The sequence below is a fragment of the Azolla caroliniana genome, unplaced genomic scaffold (assembly GCF_043228905.1).
Source record: "Azolla caroliniana isolate FFs.n. ecotype wild unplaced genomic scaffold, voAzoCaro1.0.p SCAF_15, whole genome shotgun sequence".
Classification (NCBI taxonomy): domain Eukaryota; kingdom Viridiplantae; phylum Streptophyta; class Polypodiopsida; order Salviniales; family Salviniaceae; genus Azolla; species Azolla caroliniana.
In genome coordinates this window covers 5,148,675-5,170,996 of record NW_028230450.1, presented here as the reverse complement: position 1 = coordinate 5,170,996, position 22,322 = coordinate 5,148,675, and the positions used below count along the sequence as shown (strand labels likewise).

Sequence of the window (22,322 nt, the reverse complement as noted above, 5' to 3'; positions counted from 1 at the left end):
ATGCTTGATGGAAGGAAATCAAGGAGATGGCAAGCCAAAATTTGGTGCCGATTAGCGAGAAGGTGAGATGTTTGTTGTGGATGATGCTTGATGGAATTTGGTGGCATGGCACAGAGTGAAGAAGATTTTAGGTTTCATCTTAGGGAGTGCAACAAACAGGATAGTCTTCTAGTTGTTGTCATGTAGGTATTGTCTTTATAGAGTTAGTCATGATGAGAGGATGAGTGATGATGGTGTGGGGGTTGAAGCAAATATATGAGGGGATGAGGAAACATTTTAAAATTACTTTGTTATTTTGTATACAGGAATTTGGTGGTAATCGGCGAGATGGTTGATGTGGACTTAAGAAGCAAAATTGTTTTGAGGGATAAGGATGAGAGAAGATGGTGTGGGGGCTGAAGCAGAATATTATGAGTAGGTACAGGAATGGAACGTATGGTAGTCTCTAATGGTAGTCTTTGCCAGATTGCTACATGCATTGGAATACTTCGTGCAGATTGCTACATGCATTGGAATATTTTGTGCTCTGGTAATTGGGCTTCTAGTAGAAACTGTTCCTGGTTGTTGGAGGAATTGATTTTGGATATCCATCTTGCCTACTGCAATGCTCTTAGTTGGGATGGAGTTCTGTTCTAAGAGTCCGAAATGGTCAATTGGAGCAGCCAAGTTTGTTTTGCAACAACTGTTTAGAATCAATGTTGTGTTTTATTTCTGTTTATCTCTCCCCAAAAGTATTCAGAAATGCTGGAATCAGTTCTGTTTTGTTCGCAAGTGCTTATGTTGGGATTGTGGATCCAGACCTGACATATATGATTGGGAAGACAAAGGACATGGAATATCATGTGAAAGACAAGTTTTCTGAGGAGGTGTTATTATGTGGCTCATTTGGTGAAATTGTCGCCTCCTCTCCTTCAAAGATGTTGGTCTTTGTGTGATTGAACCATCGAAAAAGCTCGATATTCGTAGATGTTGTTTATAGGTGGGGTATGGTCTTCAGTACATGTGACACAAAAGGCGAACATGAAGGAGTTCTGTTCTAAGAGCCCGAAATGGTCAATTGGAGCAGCCATGTTTGTTTTGCAACAGCTCTCTGGAATCAATGTTGTGTTTTATTTCTGTTTTATTTTTCCCCAACAATATTTAGAAATGTTGGAATCAGTTCAGATTTGTTTGCAAGTGTTTAGGTTTGCATTGTGAATCTTCTTACAGATCCTGACCTGATATAGATGACTGGGAAGACAGGGGATAGGGAATATAATGTAAAAGACAAGTTTTCTGAGGAGGTGTTATTATGTGGTTCATTTGGTGACATGGTCGCCCTGCTCTCCTTCAAAGTTGTTGGTCTTTGTGGGATTGAACCATTGCAAAGCTGGATACTCGTAGAAGGCGAACAAGAAGTTTTCAATCTACCAGCTAGGGTGGACAACTAGGTTGGACATTGTTTTCGTTTTTAGATGTGGTCTTCTACCTGGTAAAGGTGTTAGTGACAAGGCTGAGCTAGCAGTATCTTGATAAATGCCAAAGCTTATATTTGGTCTTGTTTTTGAAAATATATATTTGTGGAGATGAAACAATATTAAGACCCTAAACCCTTGTAAAACTATTAAATGTAATAGGAAAAAATTTTGGTTCTCCGAAAATGGAGCTTCTAAAATTACTAGTTTAAGTGATAGAGATAAGTCTAGGGCCAAGGTATCTCAAACAATGTAATTTATTGGGGGAAGATGACACCATAAGCGGCGCCATGGAGGCGGTCTCGTTCGACGACACTCTTACAGAGATGGAGAGGGTAGTCGTTTTGGGCCTCAATGAGGACAAGGTAATTCCAGTCAACTCAGTTGACATGTACACCGCCATCGAAGAGCTTGGGCGGTTGGTTGAGAAAGCAAGGACGGTCAAGGTGCAAACAAAGTACAAGACCGTGGACAAGAAGGTGAAGCATGTTGCTGCCCCATTGCCTAACGATAGTTGGGATCGGATAAATGGGGTAGCGGTTGATCCTAGCTTGTCAGACCCATGAGGCATAGGGCACCGATTCACCGACGAGACGCGACAAAAGCTCCAGATTGGTGGGGGTGGCTTCCTATTGCCTAGGGAGGAGGAAAGATTTAGAAGGATGATCAAAAGCCACGGAAGGGCTTTCACCTTCTCGTCGGGTGAGATAGGGTGTGTAAACCCTAAGATCGTGGAGCCAATGGTGATCTTTATGGTGCCGCATGTACCGTGGAACATCAAGCCAATCCCGGTTCCGAGAGATCACATCCCGAAGTTGATTGAGCTACTCAAGGAAAAGATCGAGATGGGTATCCTCGAGCCATCAAGCGCCCCATACTCGAATCGGTGGTTCACTATGCCAAAGAAGAACGACACCTTACGCTTCATCCAGGACCTACAACCTATTAATCAAGTGATAATTCGAGATGCAGGGGTCGGACCGAGCGTTGACGAATTTGCCGAGGCCTTCGCTAGAAGGTCTATTTATTTGATCGATGATCTATACTTGGGGTATGATCAATTCCAACTAGCTGTGGAGAGTAGGGACATCACGACGATGCGAACCCCTATCGGCCTAGTGCGAATGTGTACCTTGCCACAAGGAGGCACTAACTCTGTAGCCCACATGGTAAATGCAATGAACAAGGTATTGAGACATCACCACGCCGTTCCTCGATGACATCCCCATAAAAGGGTGCGTCGAAGTGGAGAAAGATGAAACCTTCAATGAGGATGGGTGTAGACATTTTGTGGCATATCACATCTCTGATTGCGAGAACGTTCTACAAAGACTCGAAGATGCATGCTTGACCTTCTCGGGTGAGAAATCGCCATTCGGCCACCTGGAGATCCTTGTGGTGGGACACTTGTGCAAGGTGTATGGACGGAAGCCGTCCCCGACAAAGGTGGATGCCATCATAGACATGAGGGAAGAATGTAAATCGCAAACAGAGGTGAGGCGATTTCTTGGTACTTGTGCATTCTACCACATCTAGATCCCGCACTATGCTCACCTAGACGAGCCCTTGTATGGCCTACTCAAGAAGGGGCGGAAGTTCAAGTGGGAGGAAGAGCACACAGAGGCAATGAAGAGGCTCAAAGGAATGTTGGTAGCAACACTAGCTTTACGAAAAGTCGTATACAAGGAAGGGGTGCCCATCTACGTGACGGTAGATACGAGTCCAACAAGGATCGCATGGGTCATAAACCAAGAAGGAGAGGATGGTACATGCTACGCCATCCAGTTCGGAGCCAAGGTCTTAAGCGAGTGACAACGAGGATACGCCCAAGTAAAACGTGAGCTTTGGGGTATTGTGTCCGCAGTAAAGGCAGATAAAGATTACCTAATCGGGTCAGAGGTGGTAATAGAGACGGATTGCCTTCCAATCCTAGGGATGGTTTCAGGATGTGCAACACCTGACCTAGCTATGCTAAGGTGGATTGCTTACATCAAATCAATGAACCTGGAGATTCACCACATTTCAAGGAAGAACAATGTCATGGCAGATTTGCTATCGAGGGCGAAAGTGACATGGTGTCTAAAGATGATGATGTCTCTCTTGACTTCTTTAAGACGGCCCAAGCATCTATAGATGATCGAGATGTGCGAGTACTCCACGCCTTGAACGAAAGTGAATACGAAGGGGAGTGGCTACACATTGGCAAGTTCTTAAGCTCAATGACGGTGGATAGTTCATGGTCGAAGCAGGAACCACAGAGAGTCCGAAAGAAAGCGTACAAGAACTTCCTATGAGGGGGATTCCTCTAGAGACACCCGAAGAGAAGGACGGGGACGCCACAATGAGTGGTCATAAAGGAAGAAGACCAGACAATATTGGTGTCTGAGTTCCACGAGAATCCTTGGGCAGGCCATAGAGGAACGTGGGCAACATTTGAGAAGTTAAAGGAGAAGTATTGGTGGCCGGGAATGTACACGGATGTCGCCCATTTCATGGGGACGTGTGAAAGTTGCCAAATACACTCCACCATACGTCATAGGGACGAGTTGCACCCAACCTACCCACTCACCATCCACTTCAAATGGATGGTGGATTTGGTTTCGATGCCAATGGGAGTGGGCTAAATGAAATATTTGGTGCTAGCAAGAGAAGATCTAACAAACCAGGTTGAACGCTGACGAAGCTACAGAGCTCTTTGACCGACTTGGAGTGAACCTATCTCTCACGACCGCTTATAACCCGGAGGCTAATGGAAAGATAGAACGCGGACACGGGCTTATCATAAAAGCCATTGTAAGAGCTTGCGATGGGCCAGTCGGGAACTGGCCTCGGTTACTACCTTATGCCTTGTGGGCCGACAGAATAACTCATAGCTCAGTTACAGATTTCATGTCAGTTGAACTCATGTACGGACAAAAGTCGGTGATGCCCATTGAAGACACGATCGCGTCATGGGTAGCGATGCCGTGGGAAAACGAGATGAGTCGAGAAGAGCTTCTAGCAACAAGTATAAGGCAACTTGAGAGAAGACCCGAACACTTGGAGTTGGCAAAGGAAAGGTTAGAAGCGGCTAGGCTAAGTAACAAAGCCCGGTTCGACAAGACACACCGACTACGCCCTCGGAAGTTCGAAGAAGGAGACTATGTGAGTGTGTATGATAGCAGTCTCGACAATCAAAATAGTTCGTTGCGGAAATTCGCAAAGCAATGGTTCGGGCCGTACATGGTAATGAGTGCAAACGAGAATGCTACCTACCATCTCGCTGAACTCGATGGGACTAAGTTGGCACTATCTCGCTGAACCAAACCTCGATGACCTTAACGAAGATAAAGGCGAGCAAACAACAAGACACGGGGTCAATGAGGAGGAGGAAATGAACTATTGACCACTCTCAGCCCGCCATTCTTGGCACATACCAGAGAATGTGCGGTTTGGTGGGGGTGGATGTCATGATGTGGCGTGCTCGAGAGTGGGAAAAACCGGCGAAAGGGGGGGGGCCAAAATGTGCATGTGCAATGTGTGTGCACACAAAGGCGATTAATTGTGCATATGCAAAATAAAAGGGAAAAGAAAAGGTGGGAAGGATGTATAGAAGCTCGTGCAAAAAGTAAGAGAGAGGAGAGATAAAAGGTAGAGGGGAGACAGGCAAGAATTTATAGAGATAGAATTATATATTATATAAGAGAGAGTTAATGGGTTAGTGGATAGTCACATTGACTTCTAGCTAGAGGTGCATGGTTCAAATCTAGTCTTACAATGCAACGTGATTTAAGGAATTTTATTCCTTTTTCATTGAAGACAAAATTAGCGAACCTCCCTTCTTTTTTTCCTATAAAAGGAGATCGAAGGGGACTCATTTGGGGAGGACGTTTTGGAAGGAGGAGACTATCGTCATTTTTCCTTCGGAGCTCTTCATCTTCTTATTCACCACTTCTCTTCATCTCATACCCCTTCATCCCCCCATCGCCACGTGCTCGTCTTCATCGCATCGGCACTCCAAGTGCTCATGAGCCCAAGCTTCGTTGGTTCGTCGTTGCGAGCCCATGTGCTCGCCATTCGGGTGGTCGTGGTTCGTTGGGATTGGCGTTTTGGTGGTGCTCGTGTGTTCATCTTCGCTGTGTTCGGATTTGCTCTTGTATCTAAGTGCATTTAGTATTTATGTTTTGATTGAGCTTGTGGTTAACTATAAGTTGCCATTGTAATCAAACCCTATTTTATAAAGGGTTCTCGTGCGTTGGAATCAAACCCGTATTTATTTCTTTGGCCGATATTATTCGTGTTTCTTTCTTTCCTTGTTTCTTTGTTCGTGTCTTCCTTGTAGGTTCAGCCGTCTTGTGACGAGGGAGCGTTTCGGGCGTGCCCATGCACCTCTCCTCCTCATAAAGACGTACAAACATTTGTGTGTGTGTTTGTGTCTTCCTTGTGCGTTCGGCCGTCTTATGACGACGGACTGTTTCGAGCTTGCCCATGGACCTCTCCTCCTCATAAAGGCATATGAGCATTTTGTGAGTGTGTTTTTTTCTTCTTTGTACGCTCGGCCGTCTTGTGAAGAGGGACCGTTTCGGGCTTGCCCATGCACCTCTCCTCCTCATAAACGTGTACGAGCATTTGTGCGTGTGTTTGTGTCTTCCTTGTACGTTCAATCGTCTTGTGATGAGGGAGCGTTTTGGGCGTGCCCATGCACATCTCCTCCTCATAAAGATGTACGAGCATTTGTGAATGTGTTTGTGTCTTCCTTGTACTTTTGGTCATCTTGTGACGAGGGACCGTTTCGGGCTTGCCCATGCACCTCTCCTCCTCATAAAGCCGTACGAGCATTTTGTGTGTGTGTTTGTGTCTTCCTTCTACGTTCAGTCGTCTCATTATGAGGGAGCGTTCGGGCTTGCCCATGCACCTCTCCTCCTCATAAAGGCGTACAAGCATTTTGTGTGTGTGTTTGTGTCTTCCTGGTATGTTCGGTTGTCTTGTGACGAGGGAGCGTTTCGGGCGTGCCCATGAACCTCTCCTCCTCATAAAGACGTACGAGCATTTGTACGTGTGTTTGTGACTTCCTTGTATGTTCGGTCGTCTTGTGACGAGGGAGCGTTCAGGCTTGCCCATGCACCTCTCCTCCTCATAAAGACGTACGGGCATTCGTGTTTGTGTTATCGTCCCCTTCTGCGTTCATCTTGCGTGCTCATCTTGCTTGTACCCGTTTGATCACTATGGCTCGTGCGGTGATCAACGAGAGCCACCGGCCTTACAAAACAAAGGGCAACGAGCCCTTGCTCGGGAAGGGGTCGGGATGTAGTATTTTCATAAAGCAAACCTGGGTTCTTCTCTATCCCTTGAGTACTCCCTAGTCCAAGACCCCCGTGGTCCCGCCCAAGTAACACAAGCGCGCGAAACTTTGCGACAACGCGTGGATTCACGTCTCGGCCAGTGCTCAAGGATTGTTGGTTGTACATGGACATCACAGCGGTGTTTCCCTCCTTTGTTATTCTATAGCTTCGGAAACCCATGGCCATTCATGCACGGTTCTACGTCATGACACACATGGTTTCCCTCTAGCCGTTGTACTTAAATTAATTACAAGAAGGAGAAGGTAGGTGAGGTTGGAGCGTGTGATGTGTGATCTATCGATATGAACAGAAACGTGAAGGGGCTAAACATGGATGAGGTTAAAGTGAACCACTAATAGTGAGTGGGTAGATTGACGTTGTCGTGCGGTTTTCATATCGTGTGTGAAAAACCACACAACATTCACCCCCACCAAACCTACACACCCACCGGTATGTGCCAATTGTAGTGAGGTTCCTCTTTTGATTACTTTACTTTTTCATCGATGTACCCGAACCGCCATTGCCATCGGATCCACCATATTCTTCGTTTAGTCTTTGCATTTCCATGACCGATTATCATGGCTCTCTTTGCTCCTCTAGAGCATAATGCTTCACTCCTTATGCATGTGCCACCTTCATCTCGGCCATCTCCTTGGTCATCTAACTTTCTTTTATCATCCTTTCTTGTTCCATGGATGCCTTTCAAAGGCCTTATCGAAATACTATTTTTGAGTACTCTTAGTCGTTCATTCTTTAACTGCATGCTCATCTCGAGGTCCTTAAGTGAACACATTTCATGCTTCTCACTTTTTCTACTTTCGTGATATACTTTGGAGTTGACCATGACTTCCTTGTTGCACGCACTAGCTTCAACCCTTGCTTCCTCGCCGCCACCATCCTTCTCTTGGGTCTTACATCGGTTAATGCCCAAGTCTCTCGAACGAGTGTGGAGGGATCCATAGGTTTTCATAGTTTGTCTTTGTCGTGCTACCCTTAGCCGCTTCCACCTTATGGTTGTCCGCATTGGCTTTGGCCTTTGTTTCTTCGCCGCCACCTTCTGTCTCTTGGGTCTTACATTGGTTAATGCCCAAGTCTCAAGAACCTTTGTGGGGAAAGTCTCTTCATGATCATCCACCATCTTCGCCTTGACGCCATTTTCCATAGCTATTCCTTCAAACTCATGGGGCTTGTACCCATCGATCCTTTTTATTGAGAAATCCTTTATTATGCTTCTCTCTTCGTCACATGTATTAGTTTCGACCTTCGGTTCTTCGCCATCACCTCCCGTCTCTTGGGTCTTACATCGGTTCTCGGACACAATTGCCCAAGTCTCTGGAACAAGTGTGGAGAAAATGTGGCCATCGTCATTGGTTGTATTAGCTTGGTCCTTCTCTTCCTTTTCGTCTCACGTTGGTTCTCGGACGCAACTACCGAAGTCTCTAGATGAAGTGTTAGGAAAGTCTCCACATGACCATCCGCCATCGACTCGTTCATAGCCATCTCCGACTCGATGTTGTTTTTCGTGGCTATCTCTTCAATCTCATGAGCCTCGTACCCATTGATCCTCTTGATCGAACAAGCTTCGATCATGCTTCTCTCTTCTTTGTCAGTGTTAGTTTTGGCCTTCATTTCCTCACCGCAACCTTCCATGTCTTGGGTCTCACGTTTGCTTTCCGACGCATCTGCCCAAGTCTCTAGAACAAGTGTGGAGAAAGTCATGACACGGCCATCCACCATTGACTTTTTAGGGTTTGCCTTACGGCTTTGCAAGGAGTGCGGGTCGGTATACCGCTCGAATACGGAGCGTGTCCACTCTTGATAGCAATGGGTCCCCCCGAACCCATTACTATCGTAGAAGTAACCAGGACTTCCCGGGAGGTCACCCATCCCAGTACTGTTCTGGCTCAAGCACGCTTAACTTGCAATGCTTGAAGCATCCAGACAACCACAAAACTCATGGCAGTATACCGAGTGGACATGCTCCATATTCTAGTGGTATACCGAGCCGCACTCCTTGCAAAGTCGTAAGGCAAACCCTAAAATATCAGCAACGTAGATGCAGGACGAAAAGCTTCATAGCCTCATTCATTTCATTCTTCTGATTCACAGGCAAAACAAAATTAACAAATCCGACCAAGCAACAGCTATAGCTGAAATCAATAGTTTCTTGGCTCTAATTTTCTTTGATTCGCAGATATGATGAAGGCAAGAATACTGAGGATGATGAAAATAGATGAAAAGGTAGCATTACTCATAGAAGCTTGCGACACTAGTAGTTATCCTGCAACCCTCCATCTGTTCCCTCTTTCCCCTGATTTGGGTCATCCTCCTCATGATGATGCTAATCACCATTGTTGTAATAAACTAATTAGTTACAATAAATAAATATAAAAATAGACACAACCAAAGGATATTAAATGATATGAAAAGGTGCACTCCAAAAATAGGGTGCACCTATAACCACGACAATCTCTCTCTCTGTGGTCAGTTGGTTGTAGAGAGAGAGACCAATTCTCCATTAATAAAAGTTTCTTTCTCTCCCTCTCTCTCCCTCTCTTTCCATCTCTTAATTTCTACATGGTATCAGAGCAGTGAAGGAGCCAAACCCCACCAAGAACTTTTTTCGTGGTGTCAATAACGAACGTGTCAATTAAAGAAACGATTTTCGACAATGTCAAACACGGGACCGATAGCGAATGTGGCGGCAAATGCCGCCCAGGTATAATCTTGCACTTATCACATTGAAAAATTGAATGATAAAAACTATCAACCATGGCGTATGACCATGGAAATTATATTAGAACAATATAATTAGTTAAATATCGTCGATGGAACTGACGTGTGCCCTAACATTCATGACCCCACAAATGCACTCAACGTGCAAACGTGGAAGCGACGTGATCTAAACGCTCGCTTAGAACTTCTCCTTCATATGGAGGACACACTTAAGCAAAGTGTGAGAACCTTGACTACCTCCAAACAAATATGGGATAGATTAGAGGCTGACTACCTCCATACAGACGTTACGTCCCAAGTTGCCAATGTAAAAACATTACTAAATATGAATATGAATGAAAATGATGATGTTGAGACATTTGTCAAAAATTGGAGACTTCACCTTGATGATGCGATCCTTTCAGGACTTATTTTGCCAAGTTCCGTTCAATCCACCCTCCTGTTAGCCACCCTACCCCCATCATGGCAACCATTTATAAGCACAAAATCATAATCAGTCAACATTAGTGGCATCAATCTCACAAGAAAACATACTTCGTAGGGCAATAAATCAACCCTCCTCATCTCACACCGCACTTTATATCAAACATCCAAAATACAATACAAAACCTTACAATAAACCTAGATAAACATACCAACCTACTAGCTCCAAATTTTATTCACGAACCTCCAAATTTAATGATTCAAGAGATCATAACAAATCTAGGTTCCTTAAATCCATTTGCAAAAATTGTCAAAGGAGTGGACATTAAACGAAAGATTGTTATAGGCATTCTAACAACAAAGGGAAAACAACATATAAAGAAAACCAATCTTACAATGCATCACATGATAACTATGATCAAAATGATAACATATGTCATAGTGACCAAAATTCCAATGAGGACAATGAAGACTCCTTCATTGCCTTCATGGCCCTCACTTCGTTTATTAACTCTTCCACTTCAATGTCGATTCTTGATACAGGTGCCACATGTCACCTTACCTCAATAGTTGAATGGCTCAAAAACTATAAGCCCTTAGAACATCCTTTTCCAGTGAGATTTGGGAACAATGGGGTTGAATATGCCCTTGGACATCAGACTGCCCATCTTGAACTTTCTGATGGGAACTTCATTGAAGTCAATGAAGTTTATTATATACCTAACATAGCAAAGAACTTGATATCTGTCAATAAACTCACAAATGATAATACGTCGATCGAGTTTTACCACAAATACTATATCATTCATCACAAGACACCCTCTGGCCGAGGTTATGTCGTTAATTGTCCGAGACAAGGATGTCTTTACCTTTTAGGTCGCTCGGTGGTCCCTACTAAAGAAGCACACCACATAGATGATTCAAGCACATCAAACTATGCGACCTTACTATGGCACTATCGATTAGGTCACCTAAACCATCAAACAATGGTTCACATGGCCCGACAACATGTCGCACTTGGTTTTACTCTTCCTCGTAAATCGAAACTATCCCTTTGCGAAGGGTGTATCTTTGGAAAACTCTCTAACTCGCCATTTCCATCACATCCAACAACCACCACTAAACCCCTCCAATTAGTACACACAGATATATGTGGCCCTTTGTCTACCCCATCCCTATCTAGAAATGTATATTTCCTAACATTCATCAATGACTTTACGTGTCTCACAATGGTCACCTTTCTAAGGACAAAACGTAGTGATCAAGTCCTTGAGAAATTTAAATCCTATCATAAACTTGTAACAAATCAACAAGACCTACCCCTTAAAGTACTCCAATCAGATAATGGTGGAGAATTCAAGTCTGAACAATTCCAAAATTATTGCCAAAACCATGGCATTCAACAACGATTTACCATTCCTTATACACCTCAACACAATTCAAGGGTTGAACGATGAAACCGGTTGTATATGGATGCCACTCGTTGCATGCTTGCCGTTGCAAACCTTCCCAGAACATATTGGGAAGAGGTTGTTTCAACCGCTTGTTATATATTCAATAGAATATATAGTAGATCAATTAGAACAACTCCATTTTCCTTGTGGTTTGGAAAAAATCCAAATTATGAAAATCTAAGTATCTTTGGATGTCCATCATATGCACTAGTACCTTTAGACACTCAATCAAAATTAGATAATCATGCGGTTCGCACAATATTCGTTGGGTATGGCGAACCTCATGGCTATAAGGGTTATCGATTATATGACCCAAAATCCAAAAGATTTCTATTTAGTCGAAGAGTGATATTTCATGAAGATAAACTAATATCTAATCCTCACCCACACCGTGGAGATGAAAAGATACAAGACAGGACTACCATGTCCAACACCGAATCCAACAAAGAAGTAATAGTATCACCTACTAATTCTTGGCGGGCTCTGCCAACGTCCTCGGAAATTCAACAAGTCACAATTGACCATATGCCAATTAACCCTTTTCCACTAATGTCCTCACCTCTAGAGGCCCTCCCACAAGTTTCACATTCAACCGATAACTCTAACTTATCGCCTCAAGTAACCAAACATTCAAAACAAATTGATGTACATGCCCCAATTTTAAACACTACTCCTACCCAAACTAGAAAGAGGCTTAACAATCACCTAAATATTCATAAGGAAAAACCTTTAGACAGAACACCACTAACACACATTGATTATTCATGTTCCCATCCTAGCAAACATCTCATTACTCCATTACGAGGATCCTCACACCTTAATGGCAAGGATAAAACCATTGGCCACAAGGATGCAAAAGGAATTAAAATAGGATGTAGAAATACTTCATATTCCACTAACCAATATGAAGAACATACAAATAGTTCTGACATTGCGAAATCACCTAGTTCACTTAGCCCTACATCCACTCCAAAGAAAGTTCATACTATTCAAGATCTCTATGAGCACACAAACAAAATAGATGCCCTTGTTGCGGACCATCAATTTGAAACTGATTTTGCATTTTCGGCACTTGGTTCCCCCTCAACCACATCAGACGTCTCTAATGATCCCTTAACTATCAATAAGGCATTGCAAAGTCCAGATCGTGTTGAATGGCAAACGGCCATGGAAAAAGAACTTGAATCTCTTGATGCCAACAAAACATGGACTCTAGTACCACTCCCAACTGAACGCTCACCTATTTCATGCAAATGGGTGTTGAAGAGAAAACTAAACCCTGATGGTACTGTTGCACGTTACCAAGCTCAACTTGTAGCTCGTGGTTTTTCTCAAGTCAAAGGACTTGATTATTCTGAGACATTCTCACCCGTTCTCTGCATGGCATTGTTTCGACTCCTAATGGCTCTGGCCACCATTCTTGAGCTCGAGGTACATAACTTGGATGTACAAACGACATTTCTACATGGTGATTTACCAAAAGAAATCTACATGTCACAACCTCCTGGGCTTGAGTCACACTCTCAACCAAACTATGTTTGTCGACTACATCGATCACTTTATGGACTCAAACAATCTTCTAGATTATGGTTTCAAAAATTTAACAATTTTATGCTCTCACATGGCTACTCTAGGTTGTTATCAAAACCAAATATATACATTAGACATAATTATACATCTAATCGGTTGTTAGTGGTAGCACTATATGTAGATGGCATTCCTATAGTTGGAACACCATCCGAAATTACTCAAGCAAAGCTAGAACTTTTCAAAGCATTTTCAATAATAGATTGAGGTCCCCTATCTTATTTCCTATGCATGCAAGTTACACATAATCGTAGTATGGGCACTTTGATCATTCATCAAAATAAATTCATTAATGAAATTTTGAAATCCTTCGGGATGCTAAACATTAAACCTTGTAGTACTCCCTTATTACTAACATGTAACTTAAGTATATCAGATGGTCCAACCACAAAAAGAGATATTAATTTTATGAAGCAATTTCCCTTTAAACAATTAATAGGAAAACTTCGATATTTAGTCACAGGAACTCGCCCTGACCTTTGTTTTGCAATTAATTATCTTTCACGCTTTATGCATAACCCTGGCCTTATGCACTGGAAATCACTTCAACATGTTATACGATATCTAAAACACACATCTAACTATGGGTTAACATATAAACGATCCCAATTCAAAAGACCAATCAAATCACTCGTTGGTTGGTCTGATTCGGATTGGGGGGAGACGTTGATTCTCGAAGATCTACTAATGGTTTTTCTTTTATAATGGCAGGAGCAGCAATGACATGGCAATTGAAAAAACAAGAATCTATGACACTCATCTGCTGAAGCTGAATTCATGGCACTGGCGTTGGCCGCTAAAGAAGGACTATGGTTGCAAACAGTGTTAAAGGAACTCCAACTATGTGAACCACTTCAATTAAAAATCTTCTGCGATAATATATCATGTATCTACTTGACGAAGAATCCAAAGCACTCAGAGAAAACAAAGCATGTGGATTTAAAATACCACTTTATACGAGAGTTGGCTGAAGAAAACAAACTTACCTTAGAGTTTATCCCGACAAAACATATGTTGGCAGATTTTCTAACAAAGGCTTTACCTCCGGACAAATTTGAAGCTTGTTGTGAAAATTTAGGATTACAACGATTCAATACTAATTAGTTTATGGGAGGCTGTTGTAATAAACTAATTAGTTACAATAAATAAATACAAAAATAGACACAATGAAAAGATATTAAAAAATATGAAAAGGTGCACCCCAAAAATAGGGTGCACCTATAACCACCACAATCTCTCTCTTTGTGGTCGGTTGGTTGTAGACAGAGAAACAAATTCTCCATTAATAAAAGTTTCTTTCTCTCCCTCTCTCTCTCCCTCTCTTTCCATCTCTTAATTTCTACAACCATGAACCTCATCCTCATGACCCCACATATAATTATCCTCATCATGCTAGTGATGGTCATTATGATAATCATCACAAAACGATCAATCTCCATCTGAGCCCAAATAATAAATATGATGGTCAATTACAGTCTCACCAACTTGAATCATATTCATCATCATGCCAATGTGATCATCATCAGAGAATATATAGTCATATCCACACTATTCCAAGCACACTTAACCACTCTAACATTAAAAGCCATATGCCCCATAAAACCACTATGAAGAATAATCATCGACTATCATCTTCTTCGAGGAGCATCACAAAGAAGCAGGATCGCACACTCGTCATCAATCGCGTACACACTAATCCTTCACGGAACAAGCTTAATGTCATGATGACCAACCCGGCGAATGCAATCGAGCGGCTCTCTCGCGAGGGGTGGCAGCTGCACGAAGTGTTTAAAAAGAAACTCACATCCAGCGATGTGTCGTGCCAACAAGAGCAGCTGCTTATGGCCAAGGAGTGGAGAGCGTGCCTAGGGAAGCATAACACTCCATCCCCGGAGAATCGAAACGTGAAAGTCGACATGTGGGACGAGACTGACGGTCCCAAGTATTCTCTCATCCATGGCATATGGAAATCTAATGGATCTTATGTCCTCAAAGGCAAATGAAGATCTTTTCGTGACTTCAAACATTTGAATGTGGGCGATACTATCGTCATCTCCATGGATGATAGCGATGGGACCATATGGATCCGACATGAGCGCGCCACAATCGAACCAACAGGATGATCCAACACATCATCGATGGATGATTTTATCTAGGCATCCTCCAAATTAGTTGGATTTATATACTCTCTCACTGTAATTAGAAATCGGCCCTTTAATGTCATTTTGAAGGAAAGCTTATATACTCATTGGACAAACAACACCTTCTCAAAGCCCATGTTGTACTTCTTGTCCTTTTCTTATTCTAGTCACTAATGCTTTCTAATTGGTAAGTACACTATTTAGGAAATTTAAAGAAAATTTAAAAGAAAATGGGATATTGAGAGGAACCAATTCGTTGTCAATCTATTTTCTACTTTTAAATGATCGAAATTATTAATCATTGTGATGATCACTTTGTATCACTTACTGCGTACCTTAGGACAACTATGTAATTGTCCCTTAAGTATGTGGTAATTCCTATACACAATGATTGGCTAATAGAATTAGATGCATAAGAGGAGGGGGCTAAGCACACCATGACCAAAGCATCCATCATCAGTTGGGATGTGATATTTGCTGAAAATGCAGCTGAACCACTTGTGGATTGCTGAAACAATTCGTAATCAACCAAATGCATTTGATACTTTGTTATTATTGCTCCAAAATGTTGTTTTTGAAGGTGATCAACTAACCCAACCTCATGGATGTAATTTTTAGGTTTTGCATTAGCAAGAGCATGCTCCAAAGAAAGATGAAGAGCAATGAAACAATGCTCAAATTGATCTCTTGCAATAATTCATTGTGGTTGAAAATGAACAAGCAAATATTGTTGATAATAATGATGATTTACAAGTCATTAATCAACATGATGTTGACAAGGAATTGGAGGAAGAACAAGCCTCTTTTAAGCAAGCAATAATAGTCCCTAAATGGTTGATTACCACCATTATGGACAAGAAACTCACATCTCCTCTTCAAGGTAAAACCCAAAAAAGTAATTAACAAGTTAATCTCCTCTTCAAGGTAAAACTTGAAAATGTAATTAACGAGTTGAAATGTATTATCGGCATCATGCTCTTATTGTTGAAATTTGTGATGAGGAGTCACTCTCTGTTGTGGATGCATTAGCACATGACCATTTCTTTGAAGCCATGAAATTAGAACTTGAGTCCATCTACAAGAACAACAGATGGTAGTTATGGGATCTACCTAAAGATTGAAAATCAGTTGCTACAAAGTGGATTTATAAAGTCATGAGTAATGTGGATGGTAGCCTTGATGGTTTAAACGTAAGACTTGTAGCGAAAGGTTGTTCCCAAAAAGAGGAAACTGTTGCCCCCACTTCAAGGATGATTGTAATCAGAACTACAGTTTCCACAACCTCAAATAAAGGATGGGAGGTTCACCAATTAGGCATTAAAACCACCTTCTTAAATGGAGATTTAGAAGACGAGGCTTATGTAATGCAAGCTCTGAGTTGTCATTAAAGGTGTTGAAACTAAAGTTCGTGGGTTACTTACAGCTTTGTATGGGTTGAAGCAAGCACCTCCAGCATGCAATGCAAAGATCCATGCTCATATTTTTCCACACTGTTTTGTGAACAATCCAACCGAAAGGACTCTTTATGTTTGAAAGGATGGAGAAATATTACTAATTGTTGTGCTTTATGTTGATGATTTGCTACTGAGCAAGAAATCGTAGATTTCAAAGCTGAATTTAGTAAGACATTTGATCTTACAAATCTGAGTCATCTCCATTACTACCTCAACATTCAATTCATTATTGTTGAGGGGGCCACAAGACAAAGGAGAACCAATTGATATACTCTTATACCATCAAGTTGTAGGTTGTTTGATATTCCTCTGCAACACACGACCTGACATTCAATATATAGTTTTGCAATTTAGTAGGTTTATGGACAACCCTAGAACAAAGCATTGCAAGCAGCCAAGCGAGTTTTTAGTTACCTCAAAAGCACTATGAATTTCAGCCTCTTCTATTGGGATGGCAATTCATCTACTCCAACAACCTCAATTGATAGTGATTCAGCTGACTACTACGGCACTCGTGTCTCACATAGTGCAATATTTTCTTTATCGGCAATTCCTGTGTTACCTGGTTCAAAAAGAAGTAGCCAACAATGGCAACATCAAATTGTGAAGCTTAATATAAAGCAACATTCATCACAACAATAGAGTATGTTTGGCTCAGGAGATTATTGTCTCATTTGTCCCTTGAGCAACCATCTCCTACTTGTATATTTACAAATAGTCAAAGTGCCTTAGCTATTGCAAGAATCCGGTCTTCCATGCACGATCAAAACACATTGAGGTGTACTATCATTGTGTGAGCGAGTAGTTCCATGCTAAAGAGATAAACTCTGCCTATGTTCCAACTTATGAAAATGTTGTAGAAATTTTTACAATGGCTCTATCAAGAGAAAAGTTTGAACATTTTCACAAGGAATTAGGACCCTTCTAACACATGGATAGTGATGACATTCAAGTTTACACCATTCACTTGAGAGGGGTTTGTTACACTTAATGTGTATCGTATGAATAGTTAGAATAGCATGAGCCTAATTAAGTAATTGTTGGATGTGAACATACTTAATTAGGTCATATAAACCTTTCTACTTCTTTGTAATCATAAGCTCTTTTCTCCTAATCTACTGATTTTTCCTTATTTCTTCTATGTTATCTTGTTGTGTGAGAGTAGTCTAAAATCCCTGCATTTTCTACAAAGCTTACTTTGGGGTAGGCATTTGTGCCAAGTTTCCATTTCCACCCAAGGGGGATGTTGATGATAATAATGATGCATTGTTGTCAACAACTAAATCTTTGGGATTGCCCCTAATGGAAGTCTTTATGGAAAGAATTAGAGTTGTTATCGTCCATAAAGAGGCCAATTTTGACCTATGGGACCAGAATATACATGTGTTCTTGATATGTGTCTCCTTCCTAAGAAGGGGTATTCATACATTGAAGCCCAAAGTCTCTATGCGTGAATAAAGCATACACATATGAGCTCAACCTTCTCGGTGGTGTCTTAAGTATGGCACTTAAGTTATCACTCCCTCTTGGTATGTCAGGATATCTTGAACAAATTGCCTTATATGTTGAGCATGTGAAGAGCAAGTGACATTCATCCTCTACCATGCCTTCATTGCATACTTTCCATGTCTTCAAATTAGTTACATTTTGATACAATGATGCAACTTCAATACCTAACTTGTGAGATCGAGTGCGAAGTAGGGTAAGGGCTCTACGAGCATTACTACTCATATTGGTAACCAGTGTAAGGGCTCTAAGAGAACCTGCTTAGGATGATCAGTGTTCAATTTGCAACAAAGAGTCACTTGGACTAATAATATAGATGAACTAAGTATTGAAAAAGACCCTAAATATAATGAAAATAGAAAAATGACTCTTTGCATCATTCAAAGGAAATACCCTAGTGGATGCATTCATACTTGTTAATGCTCAAAATTATCTAGGTTTCATATTTTTTATGGAATATTAGTCATATATGGGTTCTTTCACCCTTATTTTTATTTTTTAAGGCATTAAGACACTTGTTATCTATATCTATAACTCATTATCATTTTATTGGGTTTACTTTAAAGCATCTTATATTCTATGAATTCATGTAAAGCATGGATCACATAATTTCGAAAGTATATAAAATTCGAGAAATGTTGTATGTAAGTATGATTCAAGTCAAGAACAAGCCCCATCTATTTGTGATGCGAGTACAGAGAGGTCTGATGAAACACCTTTGTAGCCTTGTATGGGGAATGAGAAGTAAATTTCAATTATAAGCGAATTCATCTATGTAATATTTGCTGAACATCTTTGTACATTTTCTAATTATTTCATTTGGACATTCTATGTTGAATACAACACTACAAGTATAGAATACGACACCGCAAGCATACGAGTATAGTCGAAAGGTTAACATGCCAAATCAATGAGTATGAAAATTTGCGAGGGATGTGGAGAATGCAAGATACAAAAACCTAATAAGACAGAAATCCTAGACACACCTTAGACCCTTACTAACCCTAAGGTAAAACCCTTAGAATGCATCAAATTCTTGTTCATGAGTTAGGCATTGAGGTGGTGTCGTGGCCATGTGTTTTGGCCGGAAGAAAGAAAACACGTGGAGTGTGTCGTGTGGACACACGTGTCAAGCAATGAATGGGTCACGAGGCCAACGTGGCCTTTCCCATTTCACATTGTCTTGACGATTGATCTCAAATGGCAGCAAGAACGCAAAAACGCAAGCAGAAAAGAAAAAGCAGAGGATTTGCGTTTTTTTTTTTTTGAGAAATTGCGTTTTCTTTGAAGCCCTTTGGTTGTCTGCCATTCACGTTTTTGCGTTTTCATCGACTGTATATCAGCGACGTAGGTGCAGGACGAAAAGCTTCATATCCTCATTCATTTCATTCTTCTGATTCACAGGCAAAACAAAATTAACAAATCCGATCAAGCAACAGCTACAGCTGAAATCAGTAGTTTCTTGGCTCTGATTTTCTTTGATTCGCAGATATGATGAAGGCGAGAATACTGAGGATGATGAAAATAGATGAAGAACTAACATTACTCAGAGAAGCCAGCGACACTAGTAGTCATCCTGCAGCCCTCCATCTGTTCCCTCTTTCCCCTGATTTGGGTCATCCTCCTCATGATGATGCTAATCACCATGATCCTCATCCTCATAATAATAAGCCCACAGATAATCATCCTCATCATGCTAGACTTGATGGTCATGATGATGATCATCACAAGACGATCAATCTCCATCTGAGCCCAAATAATGATATGATGGTTAATTACAATCTCCCCAGCTTGCATCATATTCATCATCAGAGAATATATAGTCCCATCCACACTCTTCCAAGCGCACTTAACCACTCTAACATCAAAACCCATATGCCCCATAAAACCACTGTGAAGCATAACCATCGACTATCATCTTCTTCGAGGAGCATCGCAAAGAAGCAGGATCGCACACTCGTCGTCAATCGCGTACACACTAATCCTTCACGGAACACGCTTAATGTCATGGTGACCAACCCGGCGAATGCAATCGAGCGGCTCTCTCGCGACGGGCGGCAGCTGCACGAAGTGTTTAGAAAGAAACTCACATCCAGCGATGTGTCGTGCCAACAAGATCGGCTGCTTATGGCCAAGGAGTGGAGAGGGTGCCTAGGGAAGCATAACACTCCATCCCCGGAGAATCGAGACGTGAAAATTGAAATGTGGGACGAGAGTGACGGTCGCAAGTATTCGTTCATCCATGGCCTATGGATATCTAATGGATCGTATGTCCTCAAAGGCAAATGGAGATCTTTTTGTGACTTCAAGTGTCTGAATGTGCGTGATACAATTGTCATCTCCATGGATGATAGCGATGGGACCATATGGATTCGACACGAGCATGCCACGATCGAACAGACATGATGATCCAAGACATCATCGATGGATAGTTTTATAGGCATCCTCCAAATCAGTTGGATATATATACTCTCTCATTGTAATTAGAAATCATCCCTTTTAGTGTAATTTTGAAGTAAAGCTTATATATTCATTGGACAAATAATACCTTGTCAAAGCCTATGTTGTACTTCGTGTGCTTTTCTTATTCTAGTCACCAATGCTTTTTAATTGGTAAGTACACTATTGTTGGAAATTTAAAGAAAATTTAAAAGAAAATGGTATATTGAGAGGAACCAATTCGTTGTCAATCTATTTTCTACTTTTAAATGATGGAAATTATTAATCATTGTGATGATCACTTTGTATCACTTACTACGTACCTTAGGACAACTATGCAATAATTGTCCCTTAAGTACATACGTGGAAGTTCCTTTACACAATACCAATTTCCTAACGAGCTTTTTGCATATTCCCAATGATTGGCTAATAGAATTAGATGCATAAGGGGGAGGGGGCTGAGCACACCATGACCAAAGCATCCATTGTCCGAATAACTACTCAAAATGTAAGGATGACTTTTCAACACGTAGAGTGGGTTAATGTAGGATTCTAAGAAGACTACATTTGAGTAAAGTTGTCATTGCTAAGACATAGAGAGAGACAATATGAAACCCTAAACCTGAATTAAAAATATGAAAACCCTAAAATTTTCACAAACCCTAAAGCAAGCCCTAAAACTCAGCTCTCTAAATCCCATAATAGGCGAATAATGAATACTCTCCACCAGATAAAAGTCTTTCTTTTTATTTTCTTGTTCGCCCTTAATAATATTTAATACTTTAACTTTTTTGCTCCAATAGGTAATCCATACCATTTGACATACACTTTGTTATTATACTATTATTGAACTTTAATACTTTGTTTTAGCCACTCTTTTCCTCAACCTATTATAGAGTTCTCTCACTTTTGGCTCGCCTCATCACGACATTATCGCCTTCATGGATTTGTGATTCCTTAACAAAGTTGTCCTAGTGGTTTGCCCTTATAAGTTGAGCTAGATACTTTGCACATAGCTCTTATCATTTGAGAATCATATTTGTATTTAGAAAACTCAATTGAGGAACGGGAAAGAAAGAATTAATACCCACAAGATAAGGATCTATGACACGATATATCTCATGACATGAAGAGGTCGCTTTACAAGAAAAATGAATTTCAATTATGGAGAAGTTTGCCAACACAACCAAGAGTGTTGGCTTATTGCAACGTTGATGACTCCATGGTCAACAAAAGGAAATGGAAAGTGGTCCATCAAAGGTTGACAACTAATCAAAACCAGTACCACTATCTCCATTGTGAATCACAAAGCCAAATCTATGTCAAAAGCTATAAGAGTGTACAGTGACATCTTTGTTTGTGGGTTGCAAAGCATTAAACAAATGATCCATCAAAATGAATGGTTTTAGAATTAGCAAACGCTTGAAAGGTCCAACTATGTAGGATCGTAGGATCCATCCACTTAGCCACATCGTTGAGATTCACGAATCTAAAGGATCTAATGTGGCTTAGGAGACTAAAACTATGAGATGAACATAGAGCTTGTTTGCTTGCTTGTGGGAGATGATGGTTTGAGGTAGGGTTGAAAGAAGTCAAAATTATTCTAAGGGCTCGCAGTAAAAATGAAATGCATTTTCAATCACCATGTTTTTCAAGGATATCAAATTGTCTTTCTTCTCCACTTATAAGTGTGCATCGGTATGCTTCCTGGATCTCCACATTGCTCGAGCACCATCACTCTAGCAGTTTTGTTTATGATATTAATTCGAGGTCATGGTTTAATTGGCGTTAATGAGCTCATGATTTG

The 22,322-nt window shown here is 41.1% G+C and overlaps 1 pseudogene; it reads left to right on the top strand.

Moving 5' to 3' along the window:
- Positions 1–583: 583 nt before the first annotated feature.
- LOC147854451 (putative plastidic glucose transporter 2) lies at positions 584–1,430 on the top strand (annotated as a pseudogene).
- The last annotated feature ends 20,892 nt before the right edge of the window (positions 1,431–22,322 follow it).